Source organism: Netta rufina (genome assembly GCF_964035555.1).
Source record: "Netta rufina genome assembly, chromosome: 18".
NCBI classification, from domain to species: domain Eukaryota; kingdom Metazoa; phylum Chordata; class Aves; order Anseriformes; family Anatidae; genus Netta; species Netta rufina.
This window is the reverse complement of record NC_140142.1, coordinates 13,911,577-13,919,573: the sequence shown is the minus strand read 5'-3', so window position 1 is coordinate 13,919,573 and position 7,997 is coordinate 13,911,577. Positions and strand designations below refer to the sequence as shown.

The window sequence follows — 7,997 nt, the reverse complement described above, 5'->3', positions numbered from 1 at the left end:
ACCACCACCTTTCCTGCCTTTTGATACACACACAAGAATATTATGACCTTAGTCGATTGGTGTCAATAATAATAATAATAATAATAATAATAATAATAATAATAATAATAATAATTCCTTTTTTGTCCTATTAAACTGCCTTTATCTCAACCCATTAACTATTTTTTTTTCCTTTTCCTCCGAGTTCTCTCCTCTGTCCCACTGGATGAATAGCTTCATAGTGCTGAGCTGCCTGCAGGGTCAAACCACAGCAAGTCTTCTTGGTGCCTAGCGTGGAGCACACAGGTTGAGATGACAGGATGACAGATCTGACCACAGCGTTTTAAAAATAAATTGTTATAAGCATTAGATCAGTTTAACAGTGGCTGGTCACAATGTTGATCTTTTTGATCTGGGGTCTGTTGTGCTTCTTTTCAGAACTGTGTTGTATAGCACATTATTAACTGTCTGTCTTCCTCACAGATAAGCTCAGGTAGTGTGGGATGGACGAGTGGTCAGTGAGGTGGATTGTGAGCTGGCTAGATGGCAGAGTTCAGAGGGTTGTACTTAGTGGAGCTGAGTCTAGTTGGAGGTCTGTAGCCAGCAGTGTCCCCCAGGGATCTACACTAAGTCCTGTTCAACTTATTTGTCAGTGACCTGGATGATGGAATAGAGTGCACCCTCAGCAGGTGTAAAGATGTGTTGTGTGTCAGTCAAAGTGCTCTGTTTTGAGTCAAAGCTCTTCTCAGGCTCTCCTCAAAGCTCAACTCAGACTCTCCTGCTCAGATGCCTACCTCAGGGAAGCTGGGGCACTTGTGTGTAATGTTTCTTTAGCCTTTGGTAGTTTTGTTTTCATTGTGCTGTCCCATGTGCATGTATTTCAAAACTGTTTTTCATTCTTTGGAATAGTATTCCAATTAAAAGATTTTTCTTCATCTCACTTCTACTTTTTTTTTTTTTTTTTTTTAATGAAAAGACCTCATTAACAGGTGCTGGTAAGCTCTTTGTAATTAACCATATAAAGTAACCATATAAAGTAACCAGAAGGCAGTCGTTTTCCGTGACTCTTTTTTCTCAGAATTTCTCTTCAGGTACAGCAGAGGTGGTGGGATGAAGAGCCCAGCTGCAATGAGGAGGAAAAGCACAGACGTGGCTGAGGGACTTGATGTTTTTTCTGCAGTAGCGTGTACCAAAAAGTTCTCCTATGTCTCTGAATTCAGCAAAAGAAATCAAGGATGAGAAGAGTATGTATTGATAGGAATGCCATGAAAAGCCACCAGGACAAGGGACATTTTCTGCCTCTGCAGGGTACTAACCCTGGGCAAGGCCCAGCTTGGGAAGCAGCCCTGTTGGATGTTGTTGGTGAGCAGTGAGCTGGCAATAAGGCAGTCATGTGCCCTGGCAGCACAGGAGGGAAGGCTGAGGGACACCTCACTGCAGCCTGCCAGGAGCTGCAGGGCTGTCAGGAAGAGCCCAGGACCAGGCTCTGCTCTGTGGTGCCCAGGGAGAGGGCAAAGCCATGGGGTGTGAGTCAAAGCAGGAGCTGCTGGGCCTGCAGAGCAGGAAACACTTTGTTCCCCAGCTCAGGGCTCATCTGCAGCAAGGTGGCCATGAGCCCTGCCTGCCCTCCTCCTACCATGCTGCATGTGGTGGCTGCAGCAGAGGGGACCCCCAGCCAGCCCCTGCATGGGGCTCTGCCACCCGCCTCACCCTGGCCCTCTCCAGAGCCCTCCTTGCTGCTCTCCGATGCACGCCAGCATCTCCCTATGTGTGCCACTATTAGAAAAATGAAGAATATTAAAAAGGACTTTGCATCCCTGGGGAGGTTGTTGAGGGGATCGTCAGTGCGGGTTGTGTTCTCCTCCGTCCTCCCGCTGGGTGACTGGGATGCAGATAGAAGAAGCAGAACAGGACAGGTAAATGACTGGCTGAGGGGGTGGTGTCTGGACCAGGGATTTGGGTATTTTGATCTTGGGTCGTCCTTTGAGAGGCCGGGTATGTGGGCTACGGACAGACACCAACTGAGCAAGTGGGGCGCAAATGTGTTGGGGAGCAAGCTCTCTGGGCTGATTACCAGGGTTTTAAACTAGGTTTGATGGGGGAAGGGAGGGGAGCTAAAGGTGACACAGAAGGGCTGCGGGAAGTTGTCACTGCTGTCACTGTTGAAGACAGGGAAAATCTTCTGAGCTCTGAGGGCTCCTCAGAGAAGGTAGTGTTCCCGATCCCCTGTCCAGTATCTTCTTCTTGCATCCCCCCAGGGGTAACTGCACCTACTGCTTCCCTGAAGTGCCTGTACACCAATGCACGGAGCATGGGATATAAACAGGATGAGCTCGAGATCTGTGTTTGGTCATGGGGCCACGATCTCGTTGCAATCACTGAGACATGGTGGGACAGCTCGCACGACTGGAACGCAGTCATGGAGAGCTATGTCCTCTTTAGGAAAGACAGGCTGGGGAAGTGAGGGGGTGGGGTTGCCTTTTCTGTGAGGGAGCAATTAGAGTGTACCCAGCTCCAGCTGGGGGAGGGTGAAGGACAAGTGGAGAGCTTGTGTGTAAGAATTAAGGGGTGGGCTGGTATGGGAGAGACGGTGGTGGGGGTCTACTACAGGTCTCCAGATCAGGAGGAGGAAGTCGATGAGGCCTTCTATGAGCAGCTGCTAGTAGCCTCACGATCACGAGCGCTGGTCCTCATGGGGGACTTCAATTACCCAGACATCTGCTGGGTAAGCAACTCAGCCAGGCACGAGCAATCCAAACGGTTCCTACAATGCATTGAGGACAATTTTCTGATGCAGGTGGTGGAGGAGCCGACGAGGTGGGGGGAGCTCCTGGACCTCGTTCTTACCAACAGGGATGGCCTTGTTAGAGATGTGAAGGTTGGGGGCAGCTTGGGATGCAGTGACCATGAGATGGTGGAGTTCCACATGCAACTAGGCAAAGAAAGTAAGGCTGAAAGCAGGATTGCTACCTTGGACTTTCAAAGAGCCAACTTTGACCTCTTCCGGGACCTGCTTGGGAGTATCTCATGGGATAGGCTGCTAGAAGGCAAGGGTGCTTGTGAGAGCTGGGCTACATTTAAGCAGCACTTCTTCCATGCTCAGGATCGGTGCATCCCAAGGAATAGGAAATCGGGGAAGGGGGGCAGGAAACCTGTGTGGATGAACAAGGAGCTCATCAATAAGATCAAAAGGAAGAGGATGGTCTATGAAATGTGGAAAAAGGGCCTGTCCTCTTGGGAGGAGTATAGATGTGTTGTCAGGGCCTGCAGGGATGCGACAAGGAAGGCTAAAGCCCACCTAGAGATGAGGCTTGTGAAAGAGATAAAGGATAATAAGAAGGGTTTTTTCAAGTACGTAAATGGCAAGAGGAAGACTAGGGATAATGTGGGTCCCTTGCTGAATGTCCTGGTCATGGGAGACGTTGAGAAGGCAGAGATACTGAATGCTTTCTTTGCTTCAGTCTTTGCTTCAAGGACACTCCCCCTGGACACCTCGCCCCTGGCAATAGGACAAAGGGTCTGGGAAATGGAGGGCTCCCCCCTGGTGGACGTGGGAGTGGTTCAGGAGCATCTGAGTGGGCTCAACACACACATATCCCTGGGTCCTGATGGGATGCATCTGCGTGTGCTAAGGGAGCTGGCAGATGTGATCGGTGAACCGCTCTCTATCACCTTTGAAAGGTCCTGGAGAATGGGTGAGGTGCCTGAAGACTTGAGGATAGCCAAAGTCAGACAGAAGTGACCTCGTAGGCCCTTTCTGTGACATGTTGCTGCTGCTGCCCTATCAACTGCAGAGACAGAAGTGACCTCACAGTCCCTGCCACAGTCTTTGAATGCCGTGTGACTGCATGGAGTGGGTTTACGTGGTATGGTTTTGGTAGTGGGGGGCCATAGAGGTGGCTTTGGTGAGAAGAATCCAGAAGCTGTCCCATGTTAGATAAGGGCCCCACTGCTGGCCAGAACTGGGCCAATAAGCGACATTGTTTGCACCTCTGTGAGAGCATATTTAAACAGAAAAAAAAAAAAAAAAAAAAAAAAAGAAAAAAAAAAAAAGCTGCTGTAGAACAGCAGCTGGGAGAAAGAGGAATGAGAAATAGCCTTGCAGGTGCTAAGATCAGTGAAGAAGGAGGGGGAGAGGTGCTCCAGGCGCCGGAGCAGAAGTCCCCTGCGGCCTGTGGTGAGGACCATGGTGAAGCAGGCTGTCCCCCTTCAACCTGTAGAGGAGACCATGGTGGAGCAGGTGGACTCGCACTGATAGAGGTTGTAGTCTGTGGAGGACCCCTGCCAGAGCAGATTCCAGGCCAGACCTGTAACCCGTGGAGAGGAGCCCACGCAGGACCAGGTGACCTGGCAGGAGCTGCTGCCCGTGAGGGAGCCAGGTTGGAGCAGTTTGCTCCTGAGGGATGGACCCCATAGTCTGGAGCAGTTCTTGATATCTTGCCTCCTGACCTCCCCAAATATGTCCTTGTGTTCAGGGCAGCTTTTCAAACATTTCCATGACCTGCAAGGACCTGTCTCCCTGCATGGGGACGGTCAGTTTCTGAGACAGAAGTGACCTCTTAGTGGGATGGAAGGACACAGCGTGCTGTAGGCAGGCCCTGCACAGCACGCTTAGCAGCCCTGCACAGCCTCTGAGGGGCCCAGCCCCAGTTCGTGCCCCCCAGCTTGTGCTCCAGAAGGGCTCCCCTAGGGCCTGTGTCACTTTTCCCACCTGGGTCCCTCGGCTACCCAAGGAAATCTTGGAGGCAGTGTCCACCTCTGATTGGAAAACTGAAACCAGCCATTAAAATAGATTGAGGAAACACTTCAAAGCTGTGCAAAAAAAGGATTCTAAGTAATAGCTGAAAGAATCTCCCTTGCCAGCACTACCAGCTTTTTTTTTTTTCTATGAACGTTCATTGTTTATTTTCACAGTATTCCATTGACAACACCATGGAGAAGTGCAATAAATCAAATTATGCTTTCCTGAACAATAGTTTTATGCAAACATTTAGGAAAATACATTTTACATAAACACATGTTTACCAAAACACATTTCCCAACAATGCTAATGCTTCTTTCTTTTTTTCCTTTTTTATTTTTTTTTCTCCTCCATTTTTTCTGTCCTTGAAGAGCACTCTGAGGGAGAGTCATTGAATTAAAGAATAATGCATGTTTAAAAGACTGAGATTGAGAAATACGCTCCATGCCATCGTGAAGGGAGATAACAAAGAGGGTCAACAGTGTTGGCCCAAGTGCCCATCACTGAGGGATGCTGCTGGTAACTGGCTGAAAGGAGGACTTTGTACCACTGATGTCCAGACACCTTGCCCCCGAAAACATCATCCCCTTCTTCAGTCCAAATATCACCAGTGTGGCTAAAGGGAACCCCAGGAAACCATGGCAAAGGCCTCATTAAAGTGCAGGTTCACCTCGTTCCCTTCTTTCCCCTCCCCTTCTGTTTCAGCAGTTCCTTTGATTCCTCCAAGCGTCTGAGGATGGCTGTGGCAGGACTTTCCCTATCACATTCCCAGGGTGAGAGGTGACAATTGCACTTCTGACAATCCTTTTTCTTGCCCTTCCTGAAGACACGTTTGATGCCCACATTTTTCAAGTCCCCAGAAATCTTGATGATCCAAATCCTTGACAGCCTGGCCCAAAAAGGCAGGGTAGTGTGACATAACAGAGAGGGGCATCTGCAATGAACCTATGCGAGAGGGTTTACAGGAATCTCACAGGGACACTGGGGGTTGCTCCTGGAATCACACAGGGCAATGGCAGGGCTGTGTGAGGTGTCCACATCTGAGCAGGCCTCATACACACAGGCCTTTAGAGAGAGCTCGTGCAGCCACTGCCAGAGGCTGGGAGGCACCTCAGCCCTGTGGTGCCTCGCTCTGCTCTGCCCTCCTCTGAGATACCCCAGGACATGAGGAATGGGCACAGAGACCTCGGTTCAAGGAGGCACATCCCAGAACTGCCTTCAGGTGGTTTCGCAGGGGATGTTACTTGGCCTTGTGACGCTATCTGCCCATCTGCCCAGCTGGCCTTCATGAGATTTCTAGGAATAGCTGATGGTCTTTGTGCTCCTTCATGTTCATCTCTCCACGCGCATATGATGTGCCTGCTGTCACCAGCATTGGGTTTCTCTTTCCATGTCTCCCATGCACATACAGCAGGCCCTGCTCTTCTGGGAAATCCTATCCCCCAAGGAGCAATGAGCAATGGCCTGCTCAGTCACTGCTGAACCTCCTGCCCATACACCCCACAGCTCTGAGCTTGTGATGGCGGTCTCCAGAGTATGAGAAATTATTAAAAAGGAAACCTTGTTCCTGCAATGCATTATGAGTCATATGAAGAAGACAAAGGGCTTTTTTTTTTTTTAAAGATTATCAGGTCTTATCAGGTCATCAGTTTCCTCACTGCAACTTTGAGCTCCTGGTTCCTCATGCTGTAGATGATGAGGTTCACTGCTGGAGGCACCACTGAGTACAGAAATGACACCACCATGTCCAGAGATGGGGAAGAGATGGAGGGGGGCTTCAAGTGGGCAAATATGGCAGTGCTAACAAACAGGGAGACCACAGCCAGGTGAGGGAGGCACGTGGAAAAGGCTTTGTGCCGGCCCTACTCAGAGGGTATCCTCAGCACAGCCCTGAAGACCTGCACATAGGACAGAGCAATGAAAACAAAACAACCAAAGCCCAAAGAAAAACTGAAAACAAGTAGCTTAAATTCCCTGAGGTAGGCATCATAGCAGGAGAGCTTGAGGATCTGGGGGACTTCACAGAAGAATTGGTCCACAGCATTGCCATGGCAAAGGGGCAGGGAAAATGTTTTGGCTGTGTGCAGGACAGTGTTGAGAAATCCACTGGCCCAGGCAGCTGCTGCCATGGTGGCACAAGCTCTGCTGCACAGGAGGCTCCCGTAGTGCAGGGGCTTGCAGATGGCAATGTAGCGGTCGTAGGCCATGACTGTGAGAATTGAAAACTCTGAACCAAAGAAGAAGACAAAGAAGAGGATTTGTGCAGCACAGCCTTGATAGGAGATGGCCCTGGTGTCCCAGAGGGAATTGGCCATGACTTTGGGGAGAGTGGTGGAGTTGCAGACCAGGTCAAGGAGGGCGAGGTTGAGGAGGAAGAAGTACATGGGGGTGTGGAGGCGGTGGTCACAGGCTACAGCGCTGAGGATGAGTCCGTTGCCCAGGAGGGCAGCCAGGTAGATGCCCAGGAAGAGCGCGAAGTGCAGGAGCTGCAGCTCCCATGTGTCTGTGAATGCCAGCAGGAGGAATTCACTCACAGAGCTGCTGTTGGGCATTTTCTGACATTGAACACAGTTGTCTGTTGAAAAAGAGAAGGCAGAATAAAGTTAGAAGAGACTTCTCTGAGGAAAACATATTGAAAGTCTTAGAGCACTCTCATCCCAAGCCTGTCTCTTTGCAGGAGAATCTTTCTGCATCTCTACCGCTTGAGTCCTGGCTGAAGGTTTCCTACAGTGTTCCCCCGAGGGCCAACACTGACACAGCCTCCCTTGGAGCTCATTAGAGCAGAACACTGGAGGCAGTGAGGACAAGGAGACAAAGGCAATGTGAAGGTGACACTGATGTGTAGGAAAACTGGATGTGTTTCATTAAGTACAAGGGTCAGGCCTTGACCCCTGGCCCCTGGGAAGGGAGATCCTTTCCCTTCCCACCTTGCTCAGGGCTCTTCCTGGGGCAGTAGGAGCTGGGGATTTCTTTCTCTTCATGTCCAGTCTCAACATCCTGAAATCAACTTTGTGGCATTATTTCTGTCTCATGCCATTTTTCCCTACAAAGGAAAGCTAAAACATCTCCAAAATCATCTTTCAGACAGTCTCAGGCTCCTTTTGCTCTGCTTGGATGCTCTATGCCACTGGGCCAAAGAAACCCATGTCTCTCAGTCTCTCTACACAGGGCAGGTGCTTTAGACCCTCAACCCCACCTTGGCACAATCTCTCTGGGCACTACCCCATGCCCTCAAAAGCGAGGAACTATGCACTGGGTCAGCCCTGTGCAGGTGGTG

The 7,997-nt window shown here is 50.1% G+C and overlaps 1 pseudogene across 1 annotated transcript; it reads right to left on the bottom strand.

Annotated features, from left to right (window-relative positions):
* Window positions 1-6,357: 6,357 nt before the first annotated feature.
* LOC311216679 (olfactory receptor 14C36-like) lies at window positions 6,358-7,272 on the bottom strand (annotated as a pseudogene). Its single transcript has one exon. The product of its transcript is annotated as an olfactory receptor 14C36-like (transcript).
* Window positions 7,273-7,997: the final 725 nt, after the last annotated feature.